The 16,137-nt window shown below is 41.4% G+C and overlaps 1 long non-coding RNA gene across 1 annotated transcript in view; it reads right to left on the bottom strand.

The window, feature by feature from the left end:
- Positions 1–15,224, bottom strand: part of LOC139023455 (uncharacterized) — a 36,931-nt gene extending 21,707 nt beyond the window's left edge. The window contains exons 1-2 of the long non-coding RNA XR_011474577.1: positions 15,144–15,224; positions 12,011–12,118 (exon numbers count right to left, since the gene is read on the bottom strand). This is a non-coding gene — a long non-coding RNA (uncharacterized lncRNA). The remainder of the gene's footprint in view (positions 1–12,010; positions 12,119–15,143) is intronic.
- Between the last annotated feature and the right edge of the window lie 913 nt (positions 15,225–16,137).

Raw genomic sequence — 16,137 nt, 5'->3', positions numbered from 1 at the left:
TAACACACACACACCAACACAGAACCACCACACAACACCAACCACACACCACACACACACACACACACACACACACACACACACACACACACACACCACACACACACACACACACACCAACACCAACACACACACACACACACACACACACCACACACATACACACACACACCAACCACCACACCAACACACCGACACACCACCACACACACACAGCACAGCCAGACACACAACACAACACCAACACACCACCAACACAACACACACCAAACACCAACACAACGCATACCAACACCACACACACACACACACCACACCACACACGCCACAAACACCACACACACACAACACACACACACACACACACACACACCACACACACACCAACGACCAACTCCAACCACAGACACACAGACCACCAACACACACACAAACCACACCAACCACAGACACACGCACACCAAAACACGTCCCAACCCAACACACACACACACCAACACAGCACACACACCACACCAACACCAGCACAAACACAATAACTGATACATACGCACACGCTAGAGAACTGACGACTATGTAAACAACTTCTCTAACAACTTCTTGAGAGAACAGAAAAACACACAATGTGGGAACTGTTGGACGAGCGTACCACCATCTGCTGATTCCATCACATGCCCAGTCGGCTCGCATTGTTCCCACCTGCCAGCCTGCCAACTAGCCCGCAGCAAACCCCTTGCAATAAAAAACGCTTAACACACACACACAACCACACACAACCACACACACACACACACACCCAACACACACACACACACAACACACACACACACACACACAACACACACACACACACACACACACACAACAATACAACTACACACACTCTCGGCGGTAACTGTGGTGCTGTGTCTGAGGGGGGTTGGGTGTTTTTCATTTGTTTCCCCCTGCAGGAACAATGGACAGACGGCCACTTTATTTAACGGGAACAGAAAAGAAACATAACACACCACAAATGACAGTTTTATCGACCATATTACTAAGATATCACCCGCTCCCCTGCCAACACAAGACCGAGGGGGAGTAGGGCGTATGGTGTGTGTGTGTGTGCATGTATGTGTAAGTTAGTGTGTGTGTACATTAGGTCTCTCCTCTCCCTCCCCTCTTCTCTCCGATGCTAGGATGAATCAGTGTCACTCCGTTTTGCTGAATGAAAGCTGTAGAGCAGTGAGAAATAGAGAAGAAAAGGGAGGATATACTGAAAAGATAACACAAAGAAAGAGGAAAGAAAAAGAGGGAAAGAATAACGAGATAAGCATGGAAATGTTGAATAGACACTGGGGTTAGGGAGAAGGAAAAAAGATTGAATCTTCTCCATTTTTGAAAATTTGCACCGGAAGAGTTCAACCAATGACGTCAATCAATTGGTTGATTGAGTCTGATGTCTGATAAAAAAAATGTTGGAGTCATGTTTTTTAGCCATTATTGTGACCTTTGTGTTTCGCCGATTGCACGATCCCACTAGCAGCAAGTAGATACGGTTCAATAGAACCATTGGACTATCTGCCAGGACATTGAAGGATATCTAGGTTGACTCATTTTCCCTGGCTTTGTAAAGACTACAGTTTGACGGGAGCCCTACTTCCTTGTTCCTACCCTCTTAGGCAAGCTTTTCAAAATGGGGGGCAGTACTAGTTTACAGGTACATGGAAGCTATGTTACCGTGCACTGTCTATCCAAGTTAATTAATTAGCTACAATGGCAGCTTCTGATGATTCCTCTTTCCAAGAAGAGCTGGACGATGAAACAGTTTTTGATGTTCTTTTACATAGGAACATACAGCCCTATTTATTTGAGCCGGAATACACTGAAGAGCAGTTGAGACAGTGAACGAAATAACTGTGAGACTAGCAAGCAGCGGCAGCAACCTAGACCATCTGGGCTGGACCAGGTCTCAGGAGGGCAAATTACAAACAAGTAAGTTGTTTTGCTATCTGTAGCTAGCTAGCAATAAAAGCTCTCTTTTTACACGAGGCAGTGTTGATCAGTACAATACAATTTGGTGATTGATTTGGCCATATCAAGGCTTGCTAGTACCATTACAAGGCAAGCTAAAACCAAGTTTAGTTAGCTAGCTAGCTGTGTATTTAATATACCTAAAATMTACTGTAGTCTAACGTTATAGCTAGCAAGCTAACTATCCTAGCTAGCCTCAATGTCTCTCATTATGAGCAAAACTGAAGAAATGTTGTGATGATAATGGTGGAGAGTAAAGGAATGACTTTGGGTTTATGACTCATATTAGTCTTGGAGTTACTATACTTGTGTGATATAGCTAGCTAGCGAACATGTGTCTGTGACATGTCTCATTCTACACCATGCTGTTACAGTAGGAATACAGACAGTACACAATGACTACCCATGAATGTGTAATAGCGTTTTTGACTCTCTCACACATTAAATACTGCTTAGACACAAAGAAGTTGATGACTCTCAAGGGGAGATGMGAAAGGTCCCATAACAACAATCTCCCCTTGTATCAACGTGACTCCGAACACCTCACTGTACCACCCAAACACACCATATGCAGTTATTCCTTTTGTAGAACTGTAGAATTTATTATAAGCGTAATATTCTTTTTTCTTCTGTATATATGTCATACAATGCCATAACTGTTACTGCATACTGCTGTGTAAACTCGCCTCGGTCTCCAGAGCAAATAAACTTAATCTTGAATCAAATCCATGTCTACTTATTAGCTTTATTGATAGACTAATCTACTGTTTATTTGAAACATGTTTAGTTTCCAACCAATTAGCGTTTAAATGATACACAAAGTTCCTGCATTATTTGTTTTAGCAGTAAGACTGAAGCTAGTTTATCCAAATACATTTAAAGAAAATCAAAATGAATTAACGCAGGAAATGAAGTAAACACTTTATTGGGATCGGATGCAGCAGGAATAATTGAGTCACTTGTCAGTACACTTTAAAAAAAATATTATATTAAACACCATTATATATTCTGTATACAGTTGAAGTCAGAAGTTTACATACACCTTAGCCATAMACATTTAAACTCAGTTTTTCACAATTCCTGACATTATTTCAGCTTTAATTTCTTTCATCACATTCCCAGTGGGTCAGAAGTTTACATACACTCAATTAGTATTTGGTAGCATTGCCTTTAAATTAATTTGGGTCAAACGTTTCGGGTAGCCTTCGACAAGCTTCCCATAAAAAAATTGGGTGAATTGTGGCCCATTCCTCCTGACAGAGCTGGTGTAACTGAGTCAGGTTTCTAGTCCTCCTTGCTCGCTCACGCTTTTTCAGTTCTGCCCACAAATTTTCTATGGGATTGAGGTCAGGGCTTTGTGATGGCCACTCCAATACCTTGACTTTGTTGTCCTTAAGCCATTTTGCCACAACTTTGGAAGTATGCTTGGGGTCCTTGTCCATTTGGAAGACCCATTTGCGACCAATCTTTGACATCCGGACTGATGTCTTGAGACGTTGCTTCAATATATCCACATAATTTTCCTCCCTCATGATACCATCTATTTTGTGAAGTGCACCAGTCCCTCCTGCAGTCGCAACTAGCCGCAGAAGCTTCACAGTGTGGGATGGTGTTCTTCGGCTTGCAAGCTTCCCCCTTTTTCCTCCAAACATAACGATGGTCATTATGGCCAAACAGTTCTACTTTTGTTTCATCAGACCAGAGGACATTTCTCCAAAAAGTACGATCTTTGGCCCCATGTGCAGTTGGAAATGTAGTCTGGCTTTTTATGGCGGTGTTGGAGCAGTGGCTTCTTCCTTGCTGAGTGGCCTTCAGGTTATGTGATATAGGACTCGTTTTACTGTGGATATAGATACTTTTGTACATTTTCCTCCAGCATCTTCACAAGGTCCTTTGCTGTTGTTCTGGGATTGATTTGCCACTTTTTGCACCAAAGTACGTTCATCTCTAGGAGACAGAATGCGTCTCCTTCATGAGCGGTATCACGGCTGCGTGGTCCCATGGTGTTATAGTTGCGTACTATTGTTTGTACAGATGAACGTGGTACCTTCAGGCGTTCAGAAATTGTTGATTTGTGGAGATCTACAATTTTTTTTCTTAGGTCTGTGGCTGATTTCTTTTGATTTCCCATGATGTCAAGCAAAGAGGCACTGAGTTTGAAGGTAGGGCCTTGAAATACATCCACAGGTACACCTCCAATTGACTCAACTGATGTAAATTAGCCTATCAGAAGCTTCATAAGCCATGAACATCATTTCAGTGAATTTCAACTGTTTAAAGCACAGTCAACTTAGTGAAAGTAAACTTCTGGCCAACTGGAATGTGATAAGTCGTAATTATAAATGAAATAATCAGTCTGTAAACATTGTTGGAAAAATACTTGGTCAACCACAAAGTAGATGTCCTAACCGGACTTGCCAAAACTATAGTTTGTTAACAAGACATTTTTGGAGAGGTTGAAAAACAAGTTTTAATGACTCCAACCTAAGTGCATATAAACTTCCGACTTCAACTCTATATACAGTACCAGTCAGAAGTTTGGACACACCTACTCATTCAAGGGTTTTTCTTTATTTTTACTATTTTTTACATTGTAGAATAATAGTGAACGAGTCAACCAACTTAGAAAAATAACACATGATGTGAATCAGTGATAACTCAATAAAGTGTTAAATCAAGATCAACATGATATGTTAACAGGAATCAACCCTAGCCACCCTTTGCCTTGATGACAGCTTTGCACACTCTTGGCAGTATCTCAACCAGCTTCATCTGGAATGCTTTCCCAACAGTCTTGAAGGAGTTCCCACATATGCTGAGCACTTTTTGGCTGCTTTTCCTTCACTCTGCAGTGAACTCATCCCAAACCATCTCAATTGGGTTTAGGTCYGGTGGTTGTGGAAGCCAGGTCATCTGATGCAGCACTGCCATCATTCTCCTTCTTGGTTAAATATCCCTTACACAGCCTGGAGGTGTGTTGGGTCATTGTCCTGTTTAAAAACTAATGATAATAGGCTTTCTTGAGGACCGCACAGTAAAGGAAGACCCACAGTTATCTCTGCTGCAGAGGATACGTTCATTAGATTTARCAGCCTCAGAAATTGCAGCCCAAATAAATGCTTCACAGAGTTCAAAGAACAGACACATCTCAACATCAACTGTTCAGAAGAAACTGCATGAATCAGACGTTCATGGTCAAATTGCTGCAAAGAAACCACTACTAAAGGACACTGCTAATAATAAGAGACTTGCTTGGGCCAAGAAACACGAGCAATGGACATTAGACCGGTGAAAATCTTTCCTTTGGTCTGATGAGTCCAAATTTGAGATTTTTGGATCTAATCGGCGTGTCTTTGTGAGACGCAGAGTTGGTGAACGTATCCGCATGGATCACTAGTCACGTTAAATAATGCCACTTTAATAATGTTTACATATCTTACATTACTCATCTCATATGTGTCGTGTCTCTGACTGATTAAAAACTTCTTAGGGCTAGGCCCCTTTTTTCTCAATTTCCGCCTGAGTGACGTGCCCAAAGTAAACTGCCTGTTGCTCAGGCCCTGAAGCCAGGATATGCATATAATTGGTACCATTGGAAAGAAAACACTTTGACGTTTGTAGAAATATTTAAATAATGCATGAGAATATAACACAATAGATATGGTAGGAGAAAATCCAAAGTTTGTTTGAGAGACCATGGTCTTACAATGGCAAGTATAAGGGCATACTGGAAATTAGATCCCAGGATGCAATTCCATTGGATTCCACAGGGTGTCAGCAGTCTATGTTCAAGGTTTCAGGCTTGTAACTTCCAAAACGATTAAGAAATATCAGTGTTTGAAGACAGGACGCACAAGCTAAAATCGGTTTCTTATTGAAAATACTTCTTTCTGTAAGAAATATTATAGTTTGAATACATTTTAAGGTATCTAAGGAGTAAATAGAAATGTATTTTGACATGTTGAAAAAAAGTTTAGGGATAGATTTTCGGATTCCTTTCTCTGAATGTTGAACGAGTGGATTACTCAAATCGATGGCGCCAACTAAACTGACTTTTTGGAATATAAAGGATTTTATCTAACAAAACAACATGACATGTTATAGCTGGAACCCTTTGAATGACAAATCAGAGGAAGATTTTTTTAAAGTAAGTGAATATTTAATCGCTATTTATGAATTTATGAAACCTGTGCCGGTGAAAAAATATTTTGATGTGGGGCGCCGTCCTTAAACAATCACATGGCATGTTTTCACTGTGACAGCTACTGTAAATCGGTCAGTGCAGTTAGATTAACAAGAATTTAAGCTTTCAACTGATATAAGACACTTATATGTTCCTAAATGTTTAATATACATAATTTCTATGATTATTTATTTGAATTATGCGCCCTCCAATTGTGCGCCCAGAAGTTGTACTAGCGGGACGCCTAGCCCTATTTTACGACATGCTATTTTATAAAATTATTAAATAACGTTTGATTGATTATGTGATTGAATTAACCTCTATAACGGGGGCTTTTACACTTGAGAAGAAAAGGGCTTGTTTCTCTCCTCTCAACCAATGTCCGTTCACTTGGACGTGGCCACTGAGTGAGCATAGTTTACTTATGAAAATGATTCTCTCATTTAGAAGCTGAAATTGCATTTAATCTTTTCACAAATAGTTTCATATTTAAACATTTAAATTGCACAACAATTCCATGTGAATCTGATAACTATAATGTGTAGACTTTCCAAGGCACAATTTATGTTGTCCGATCATCAGATATAATGTCCCAGACACCAACTGATCTGACATCATATTCTTTAAGTGCCAACGGACACTTTCAACTGGTTGGATTACATAAATATTGTTATTTTCCCCAACTCTATGTTATCAAAGGGCTTTCCAAGAGTCCATTCTGTAGAGTGGAGAAAAAAGGGGGAAATGTATTTATGAGGTCATAAACCTCCCCCAACAGGGCAACGTCATGACATATGTGTATACTGTATCTTATACCATCTATTGCATCTTGCCTATGCCGCTCGGTCATCGCTCATCCAAATGTTAATATGTACATATTCTTATTCCATCCATTTAGATTTGTGTGTATTAGGTAGTTGTGGAATTGTTAGATTACTTGTTAGGATTTCTCTACACTCGCATTAACATCTGCTAACCATGTGTATGTGACCAATAACATTTGATTTGTGTGGTTCCCACCGTGAAGCARGGAGGAGGAGGTATATGGGTACAAGGCGAGACCCAGATGCAGACACAGGAGGCAGATGGTTAGAGTCCAAGCTGTTTATAAACAATCCAAAAGGGGTAGGCAAGAGAATGGTCGTGGACAGGCCAAAGGTCATAACCAGTTCAGAGATCCAGAGGTACAGAATGGCAGGCTCGAGGTCAGAGTAGGCAGAATGGCCACGCAGGCTGGAATGGAGTCCAGAAAAACAGGCAAAGGTCAAAACCGGGAGGACTAGTAAAAGAGAATAGAAAAGCAGGAGCATGGAAAAAACATGCTGTTTGACTTGAACATACAAGACGAACTGGCACATAGACAGGAAACACAGGGATAAATACACCAGGGAAAATAAGCGACACCTGGAGGGGGTGGAGACAATCACAAGGACAGGTTAAACAGATCAGGGAATGACAGGAGGTGTGATGGTGTGAGGATGCTTTGCCGGTGACACTATCGGTTGATTTATTTAGAATTCAAGGGACACTTAATGAGCCTGGCTACCACAGCATTCTGCAGTGATATGCCATCCCACTTAGTGGGACTATCATTTGTTTTTCAACAGGACAATGACCCAACACACCTCCAGGCTGTGTAAGGGCTACTTGACCAAGGAGGAGAGTGCTGCATCAGATGACCTGGCCTCCACAATCACCCGACCTCAACACAATTGAGATGGTTTGGGATGAGTTGGACCGCAGAGTGAAGGAAAAGTAGCCAACAAGTGCTCATCATATGTGGGAACTCCTTTAAGACCGTTGGAATAGCATTCCAGGTGAAGCTGGTTGAGAGAATGTCAAGAGTGTGCAAAGCTGGCATCAAGGCAAAGGGTGGCTAGTTTGAAGAATCTAAAATCTAAAATATATTACGATTTTTTTAACACTTTGTTATTTCATAGTTTTGATGTCTTCACTATTATTCTACAATGTATAAAATAGTAAAAATACAGATGAACCATTGAAGTATATATAAACATATAGTATATATATGTACAACAGCTAGAAATATCTATACCACAATGCAATTTTGAGCATACTAGGCATTCTATATTAAACTACAACATCAGTCTAACTGAATATGGATATTGTGTTGGTTGAATATTCCAGGCAGGTTACATATTGTWCTTCAGCTGGTGAACCTCTTCTTGTGTTGGTTAATGGCAGCTGATTTAGCAGTCTTTGTTGCTGTGGTGATGTTGGCAGGGCTGTTGGGTTTGGGGATCTGTGACTCAGGCTCTTTGTAGACAATTGTCTGGTCCTTTCTGCACTTCACTGCCAGGTGGACAAGCCACTCTTACACGTTTTTCACCACCCACTGTTTCGACCTCTTGCAGAAGATTTGTTTGCACTGCAAGTCTCCTGGAGAGACGTGAAGCTGATCAGGAGGATGTGTAAACATACAATAACCATAGAACCATACTATGTAAACAAAACAGGGTACAGTAGACTGGTATGTATTCTGTTACACTCAGAGTCAATAATGGGGCATTGAAATGGGCTGTTAGCAAAGTTGTCCAAAGTTTGAGGGGGTCTTGACTGATGTACAGTCTAGTCGTGTCTTGTTATGTATGAGCACCTACAGTTGTGCTGTTGACTAGACAAGCACTGCCAACAATAGAGTGAATAGGCTAGAAGAGTACACTAACAGCACCTCTCCCCCATACTGAAGAACTGACTGTAAGGGTGTGAAAAGTTTGAGGAGCACATGTCTTGTGACAGTTTAGTGTTTGTTCAAGAGGGTATTGTGCTTTCATAAATACCTTTGCCTGTCCTGGCTTGTGTCAAAGTAAGATTATGTTGAGCTTGAGCATATTCCAGGCTGAAAGCTTTCATCCAATGGGTCTACAGGCTCTGTATTAGTAAAGCTGGTGTCCAGGTTATCGTTATCAGCAGCATGATTAGTCTGTTGGACACACAGTAGTCAGTGATTAGCCAACATTTGACTACTATGTCCCCATTTACACACACTCAAACAAGGTCCTATATCCACCCCCCCCCGTTCCCCCCCCCGTCCCACATGTCAACAGATCATTCATACTAACCTTCACACACAATACCCACCCCTAACAGACCACCAGCCAGTCACCCAAACCATCCCCTCCTTACTAATACTTTCTTTTCTGCAATTTAGACTTCAAGCCTTGCATTAACTTTTCAACTAAGCCTCAACAATACAGAGAAACTACAGTAGAGAGTTTGGTCCAATTAAGACAACAAGAAACAGCCCATGTCTATGCCTAGCTCCAGTAGATTTATTGCTCATCATGGAGTCATGGAAAGATTTAGTAGATTTAGTAAGCTTTTAGAAGGTGACTTACACTCTGAGCTGAGGCTCGATGTTGATGTCTCTACAGATGTTGATGCCTCTACAGATGTTTGATGCCTCTACAGATGTTGATGCCTCTACAGATGTTGATGTCTCTACAGATGTTGATGCCTCTACAGATGTTGATGGCTCTACAGATGTCGATGTCTCTACAGATGTTGATGCCTCTACAGATGTTGATGCCTCTACAGATGTTGATGGGATCAGACTCTAAATAAAACACATAGTCACACATAGTTAGTCTCTGCAATAGTTAGCTAGCTAGCTAGCTAACGGTTAACCTAACGAAGGGAACGTTACCTTGCAAAGTTACAATCACATCACCAGATAGCAGCTTGCTAATTACACTGATAAGCTTTGCAATGTCTAGCCAGCGTATTATGAAAGCCAGCTAGCTTAGATTTTGGTTTAGATAAATAAATGTAGTTCGCTAGTTAGCTAGGTAATGTTAGTTACGTTACCACAGCTTACTTGTTTTCTGCTGCTCTGATGTTGGCTGATCGGATTACTTCCTCTTTGAAGTGAAGGGAAAATCGATGGAATAGCATCACTTTTCAATGTTCGACGACATGGCAACCCATCAGTTGAGACCTCAGTTCCGTTTCCAAATCCTCTGGCTGAAAGTGCTGGCTTACAAATGCAGACATTTTGATATTTCTCACATCAATTGGATACACAGCCGGTACTACGTCCTGAAATCGCTATGAATTCTGGATATTGTGGTTTGCTTACAACCAGGAAATGTAGCTGGTCCGTTTCTACTGGTGAGACGCAGAAAAGCTCGGTATTTGCGTGTGTATTGAGGAATATGATATGTTAATAACATATTAATGTACATTTATAGTGAAATAGAAGCAGCAGTGAAATGTATCTTCAACCTAATTGTGCTAACCTGCTACGTCAATCCCCGGACCTGCTACACAAATTCTCCTAACCTGCTATGTGAGTTCTCCTAACAGCTACGTGAGTTCTCCTAACCAGCTACATGAGTTCTCCTAACCAGCTACCTGCTACGTGAGTTCTCCTAACCTGCTACGTGAGTTCTCCTAACCTGCTACCTGCTACACGAGTTCTCCTAACCAGCTACGTGAGTTCTCCTAACCTGCTACCTGCTACATTAACTGCATCCCATCTAGTCACAATCAGAAAAGAGGGTTGGAGGGAGAGGTAATTGATGGCGGTATATCGACCCCCCCTGTAAACCTAGTTAACACCTCGCCTGCCTTCCAGCCGTTGAAATCTGATTAGCTCTATGTGTGTGTCTGTGTGTACTTTAGTAAACCAGGATTAACACCCTGCCTGTCGGCCATCTTGCCTTTTCATGCCATTTTCTTCTTTAACCTTTCAACTTTTACGTATGTGAGCGTTTTCTTTTATGTGTGTATTTGTATGTTATTGGATTGATTCAAAGGCATTTGTGTGTGTGTGTGTGTGTGTGTGTGTGTGTGTGGTGTGTGTGTGTGTGTGTGTGTGTGTTGTGTGTCATTAGGACAGTATCCACTAACAGATTCCACCCAGTCAATAATTAATAGGGCACTCAGCCTGATAGGCAATCACCCTTATCAATACTAATGTTTTTACGACCTCAGAACTGTGTGTTGTGTACGGTATGTCTATGTGTGTGTGTGTCGAGGGAAAAATAGCTCTTTAATCTAGTCAGTGCGTATATAGGATAAGCATTAATTTACAGACATTATAAATCACTGGCCTGTCATCTCTCTCTCCTCTCCTCCTTCTCTCCTCTCCTCCTTTGGTACAGGAGAGCTGGAGCCTAACTCGGACTGTCTGCACTGCATCCAAGTTCTCTCCTTTCCTCCTCTCCTCCTCCTATCTTCATCTCTTCTCTCTGGTTCTCTCCTTTCCTCCTCTCCTCCTCCTATCTCATCTCTTCTCTCTGGTTCTCTCCTTTCCTCCTCTCCTCCTCCTATCTCATCTCTTCTCTCTGGTTCTCTCCTTTCCTCCTCTCCTCCTCCTATCTCATCTCTTCTCTCTGGTTCTCTCCTTTCCTCCTCTCCTCCTCCTATCTCATCTCTTCTCTCTGGTTCTCTCCTTTCCTCCTCTTCTCCTCCTATCTCATCTCTTCTCTCTGTTCTCTCCTTTCCTCCTCCTATCTCATCTCTTCTCTCTGGTTCTCTCTTTCCTCCTCTCCTCCTCCTATCTCATCTCTTCTCTCTGGTTCTCTCCTTTCCTCCTCTCCTCCTCCTATCTCATCTCTTCTCTCTGGTTCTCTCCTTTCCTCCTCTCCTCCTCCTATCTCATCTCTTCTCTCTGGTTCTCTTCTTTCATTTGACTCACTAATCTAGCCTGCATATAACACCACTGGGTTTACAAATGACCTTCACTGAACGTTAGCTAATGTTGCCTGAAGGTTAAAATCAAACCTCATATATAATATTGAGGGGAGCAAAGTACATTTCAGTGTGTGAGTGTGTGTGTAGCTCTCTTACCTGCCACTGACAACAAAGCAGGCCACCAGGAAGATGAGCAGTACGATGCCTCCAGTGATGGAACAGCCAGGATAGTAGACTGGTTAGGGTCTCCTATGGCCAACATGTCTGAGACAGGGAATCACAGGCAAGAGAAAGGGTTAACACATTGTGAGAAGGTGTGTCTATGTGTGCCTTTGTGTGTCTATGGTGTGTGATCAGAAATACAAGTGTAGGCATTCTTAAATGTTGTAAATGACTATTGTAGTTTTTTAAAATGGAATATCTACATAGATGTTCAGAGGCCCATTATCAGCAACCATCACTCCTGTGTTCCAATGGCACGTTGTGTCAACTAATCCAAGTTTATCATTTTAAAAGGCTAATTGATCATTCTGAGAAATGAAGGCTATTCCATGTGAGAAACTGCCAAGAAATGAAAGATTTCATACAACGCTGTGTACTACTCCTTCACAGAACAGCGCAAACTGGCACTAACCAGAATAGAAAGAGGAGTGGAGGCCCCGGTGCACAACTGAACAAGAGGACAAGTAACATAGAGTGTATAGTTTTGAGAAACAGACATCTCACAAGTCCTCAACTGGCAGCTTCATTAAATAGTAACCCGCAAAACAACCACTCTCAACGAACAGTGAGGACTTGATTTTACACTGCAATAATCGGGCCGTTACTCAAAACAAATACCTAATTTATCAAGTTTAGCCAAGCACGAGCAGACATGTGCATGCATTTGTGTGTGTGTGTGTAATGTGTGTGTGTATGTGTGTGTCTGTGTGTATGTGCATGGGCAGCCAGCCCATTCAGGCAAATCAATGCCTCCAGGCAGCGATAGATGGCCATTGGTCTCCTATTCCATTCCCCTGGCATCAACCACACACACGAAGAAGAAAAAAAAACACACACACAGAGGGTTGCTTTTTAAACACTTCAGTTCACCACAGAGACTTAGTAAGTAAATCAATAACATTGATCCCACTCCATAGAATTGATATGACTAATATTCCAGTCAGCTCAATCTTTGGTTTTCATTTCAATAGTCATGAACTTGAACTAAACGATTGATCAGATTCCACATTTGATTAACATGATCGATATTCAGTCGAGGTGAACATAGGGCTGGCACAATAATCATACAATCATTGTAACCGACAATTATGGACCAATAATGGTGAAGTAAAACAATGATTTGTCTTACATATTTTAGGAGTTTGGGGGGGTTCAACTTTAATTAATAGACATTAGTAAATATAGTTTAATCAATAGCAGTTTTTTATTTTTCCATTAAGAGGGTAAAGTTAGTAATTATTTTACTCGCAGAACGACATGTTCGGGAGGAAAAGCTTACTTCCAAAAGATCCTGTAACGTCCTGACCCAGAGTTATTATGTGTTTTGCTTGTTTAGTGTTGGTCAGGACGTGAGCTGGGTGGGAATTCTATGTTGTGTGTCTAGTTTGTCTGTTTCCTATGTCCAGCCTAATATGGTTCTCAATCAGAGGCAGATGGTAATCGTTGTCCCTGATTGAGAATCATATATAGGAGGCTTGGTTTTGTGTTGGGATTTGGTGGGTGTTTGTTTCCTGTCTCTGTGTTTGTGTTCTGCACCAGATAGGACTGTCTCGGCTTTCACGTTTGTTATTTTGTTATTTGTTAAATGTTCACCGTGTATCGTCAATTAAACATGTTGAACACTAACCGCGCTGCATTTTGGTCCTCTCATTCATCCCAGGAAGAAAGTCCTTACAGATCCAAGCAGTCAAAAGCATTTGTTTTGAGAGACAGGGGTGTCACCAAACCATTGTTGTATTCATTAGGTATGTATGTCATCAGATTAAAATAGACTTAGTATTGAGAATGTCGATATATGCCTTCCTCGGCACTAACAATTGATTGCCCAGCACTGGGAGCGAGAACTGGTGATGCTTGGAGCCGTTGCTGCTCAGACCACTGCTCCATCCCAGTTCACAACGCTCTAGTAAGCCATTGATAATACTTGATTACACTTGATGGAATAGCAAGTTTCTTTTAATGAATTATTTTTTGTTTTAAGCCTTCCCCAAACCATAGCCAAAACCTTAACCACTCGGTTTTAACCCTGCAACCACGCGGAACTAAGCCTGTTAACCACGCGGGTATACTGTGTCAAAAATATATCATCATAACTACGTCGAATTTCTAAGGGAAACTATGAGATCTTGTTGCGATCATAGAACAACAAAAAAAGTTCAACAAAAAATTACAATTTAAAAAACCGTCATCAATTGCAATGACAATTATTTATTACCCAATATTCCATAATCGTCACAGCCCTAGTTGATTTTAGACAATGTCATGAGCTGGGTTTTCATGTCCTTCCAATATGAGACTGAAAGACAGTTGGAAAGAGGAGGAGTAAGCAGAGCTGGGATATATATCGTCTTTTTAAGGAATGCCGTTATGGATCCACATACCGGTATGGATATTTACAATACCGTCTATAAAGGTATTTGGTGTGCACTGCTAAATAAATGAAAAGTTATATAAATTGGACAAACTTTACCGTCATCTTTGTTCTCGTTTGGTTTGTTAGAAAACAATCAGAATGGCCCGTTAAAATCCTCCTAGGGTCATACACTACTCATAAAACATACAGTACCTGTCAAAAGTTTGGACACACCTACTTCATTCAAGGATTTGCCTTATTTTTTACTATTTTCAACACTGTAGAATAATAGTGAAGACATAAAAACCATAAAATAACACATATGGAATCATGTAGTAACCAAAAAAGTGTTAAACAAATCAACATATTTTTAGATATATTCACTATTATTTCTAACAATGAAGAAAATAGCAAAAATAAATAAAACGCTTGAATGAGTAGGTGTCCAAACGTTTGACTGGACTGTATTTAGAAACTTGTATAATTCAAGAAACCATTAATACCGTCAAAAATAAGAACAAATATGTGCTAAGATATTTTGTCCATATCGCCCAGCCCTAGGACTGCCCTAATGGAGGTGAAGAGGTAGAGGTGAGATACAGCAGAGGTAAAAGAAGAGAGAGAGAAGGAAGATGAAGAGAGTCCAAAAGAGGATGATAGGTGGAGACAGAGAAAAATAAAAGACACAGCAGAGAGAGAGGAAGAGAAAGAGACCTTCGTGGCTGGTCTCCAGTTCTATCTCTCCTCCGTAGTTTGCCGTATCCCGTCGGTTCTTAGCTCGGACACGGAACACATTATGTATACAGGCTTCAGACCATCTACGGTCATCACATTGGACCTGGTCTTTAGGACTGTGTAGTTCTGCCTCTCTTGGTTCTAATGGGAGAGGAGAGAGAGAGACAGATGGAGAGAGAGAGAGATAAATGAGAGAGAGAGAGATGTTAAGTGAGTGTGTGTCAGTGAGAAACCTTCCTGCATTGGTCTATGATACCTTCTCTAATGAGAGGAGCTCCACTACACTGATTAACACTGTTACTGTGGAATTATTATCACTGATCCCTGCCACACACACAACAACACACACACACACACACCACACACACACACACACACACACACACCACACACACACACACACACACACAACACACACACACACACAACACCCTTCCCACTCCTCTCTTCTCTCGTTCTCTTCATTCCGTTCCTGTTTTATTTAGCTTGCCTGGTGCACTTGGTGGACATAAACTTCCTTTCAGAGCCATTTCAATGTGCAGAGTGAGCTAAATCAAGTGCTTATTCAGATCCATTGAACACTGGCTAGAGAGTCCACACTGGGATTTTCAGGTCTGAGTCTGACATTAAGTAAGAAGAAAGGAGAGAGAAATGGAGGTGTGTATGTGACTCACCTTCTCATAATAAATGACTTCATACTCCACTATGGGCTCCATTGGGTCTGTCAGGGCCCTGCCACCGCCAGAGTGATACTGTCTTACTCCTCCTCTCCTTCAGGACCACACTCACTACAGAACAAACAGAGACAGACAGACAGACAGGGAGAGATATAGGGTTAACCACACTTACACTACAGACAGACAGACAAGACAGACAGACAGACAGACAGACAGACAGACAGGGACAGACAGACAGACAGACAGACAGGAAGACAGACAGGACACAACAGACAGACAGACAGATCTCTTCTCTT

Source organism: Salvelinus sp. IW2-2015, linkage group LG32 (genome assembly GCF_002910315.2).
Source record: "Salvelinus sp. IW2-2015 linkage group LG32, ASM291031v2, whole genome shotgun sequence".
NCBI lineage: Eukaryota > Metazoa > Chordata > Actinopteri > Salmoniformes > Salmonidae > Salvelinus > Salvelinus sp. IW2-2015.
Note: the sequence above shows the minus strand (reverse complement) of the source record. Positions and strands in the feature narration are given on the sequence as shown.